Source organism: Hippocampus comes, unplaced genomic scaffold (genome assembly GCF_001891065.2).
Source record: "Hippocampus comes isolate QL1 unplaced genomic scaffold, H_comes_QL1_v1.1 scaffold378, whole genome shotgun sequence".
Taxonomy (NCBI): Eukaryota; Metazoa; Chordata; class Actinopteri; order Syngnathiformes; family Syngnathidae; genus Hippocampus; species Hippocampus comes.
In genome coordinates this window covers 343057-345641 of record NW_017806061.1, presented here as the reverse complement: position 1 = coordinate 345641, position 2585 = coordinate 343057, and positions in this window count along the sequence as shown.

Here is a 2585-nt window from a genome sequence, read left to right as displayed (position 1 = left end):
GGGGGGGGGGGCGTCCCACAACCGGACGCGAACTCGCCTATATTGGAGAAACGGCCGCTCGGCCATTTCTCCCAAACATTTCTCACTGTTTTTGGAAGCGCGAGGATTTTTACAAGACACCCGACGTCTTTTTCCTTTTGGCAGTCGCCGTCGGCTTGCGGGCCAAGAAGCACTCAGCTGCCGCCAAATGATCAATATGGGGGTTGTGAAAACGCCGGGGTGGGGGTTCCCCTCGTCCCCCCAAACCGACTCGGCAGTCGCGCCGGGTGGCCGACGATATCCACGCGCAGCCGCCGAACGGCACGCCGACCGACACGCCGTCGCGCCGAGACGCTCGCAAGGTCGTGGAGGCTTCGCGGCGGTCACGTGACCTTGACTTGACGACACCGCGCCCTCCCTGCCGCTCGCCCGTTTAATCTGCACCTGCGCCTTGCGGGATTAAAGATTAACGCGCAGCCGCTCGCTGCTCGGCTAACCTTTGGCGCCACATGCTACATGCTATCAGCGGGAGGCCCGCGCGAGCGCACACACACACACTTTTGCCCACCTCGTGTCAGACATGCAAACAGCATTTTACACTTGCGCAGAGACAAAGCCAATGACACGCCACACAATGACACGCACGACCCCCCCGCCCCCCCCCACCCGACACGCACGCTCTTTCCAGCGAACGAAGCAAGCCGGGTGCCGAACTGCTCGGGGAATCTCGGATGCGGAGGTGGCGGCCTGCTCGTCTTCTTCCGCTCGGATCGCCTTTGGAGTGGAGCTTTTTGGCGCCGTCTCCGGCCCGGGACGTCGCGGCCCGGTCGGGAGCGCCCCGCGTCTCGTCTTTTCTGCGCCGTCGTCCTCGGGAGAAGCTCCAGCCCGCGTTTTGGTGGGAGGCGGCATTCCACAAGAGAACGCGGCGCTCTGTGAGCTGAAGGGGAGGCGTCCAGGTGTCTCGCTTCAACCCTTTTGGGACCGCCGCCGTTCGGGTGGCCGAGGAGGCGAGAGAGCAACTTTTGGTGGGATCCGATGGGCTCCAACAAATTCAAGGCCCTGACAAAATGGAGCCCCCGTTCTGGCAGCCCCTCCTCGAGGCACATGTTCCTTGTGCAAAATCGGAAAGAAAAACAGCCCGCTTGTCCTTGTGCGTAGCGGGCGGGGCGCCCCGGACCCGCTCGGGACCCAAACATGGGCAGGAACGGGCTCTGAACGCGCCTCCGGTCGCCGAAGAAGGCCGGCCATCTCAGAAGTTGACCTCGGTGGCGTCCGGAAGGATTTGGTCTCGAAATGGCAATCGGATCCTGACGGATCCTTGCCCGACCGCACAACGCGCGCTCACACGCTCCTTTTCGTTTGGTCCGAGGGGAGCGCGTGATGTTGGGCGCCCACGCGCAGCCCAACAGATGGCAACGCGGCGTCCGAAGGCGGCCCCTTCGAGATCACAGCCTTCCCGCCCTCGACGCACCTTTGAATCTCTGTATCGATGTCTCGACATCGCCGACAATTTTCCAGCGTCGCCTCCAGACGTCAGGCCGCTCCCTTCTTTCGCTCCCATTGTCGGTTTTGCCCCTTTCGACACAAGTTTGTCTTGGGACACGAGCAAAATTTGAGATCGGAGCGCGCCGCGGTCCCTCGGCTCCGGCACGCAGGCTTCGGAGCCTTTTTGAGGAAGGTCGCCACGGGGTCCCGGAACCAACTCGACTCGGAGCCAAATGTCAAATCTCGTGCTTGAAAACCAAGATGAAGCTGGCCCCTCCCTCCCAAGGAAGAATCCCGGACTTGCTCTAAGGCAAGGCGAGGGCAGGCCCTTGCCCGGCACGATTGACAGCTCTTGGATGTTGGCAGCGGGCCATTTTGTTCCGTTGCGGTTCTGAAAGCAGCCGTGACCCCTGACCCCGACCCCCCGCCTCCCCTCGCCGCGATCGGCGCTCATTGTGTGGGTGTCGCTAACGAGGCAGCTGGGCCGCGACAATGAATTGTTTACCGCTTGGCGCGAATGGCTAACCGAGCGAACCCTCGCCGCTATTGTTGACGTTCGCCGGCCTCGCCGGCCTCACGCCATCGGTGGACAAGAGCCCCGCCCATCCCCACCTGACTCCACTTCCTGGTCAGCGTGCTGACATCATCCACTTTGCGCGCGCTAACTTAGCATAGCTTTTCAGCAGCACTCAGGAAAACACACACACACACACACACACACACACACACACGCACGCACGCACGCACACACGTCCAACAAGGACCCACTCCACAAAGTGGCAAAGAAGTCGAGCGGCAGCGCGTTGCTCGACGGCAGCCAACGAACTGGAAGTTAGCTTGCGACAGCCTAGCAAGAGTGGCTCACAGCCAGCCGCCGACACGGGCGACGGGGAGTGACGGGAAGCTCCGGCTCACTAACAGCCGCTTGCTTGGAAGCGGAGTGCCGCGTCCCGCGCGACGCCGAGGACGTTCCCCGCCCGACGATGTCGTTGGTTCTGCGAGTTCCACGTCCCGCCGATGTGGGAAGCGAGCTCATTAGCGGCGCTCGGCAGTCGGCGTGACATCATGCTCGGCCGCGAATGCCCCGATGACGTGCGTCAGCGTGACCGGCAGACGCGCCC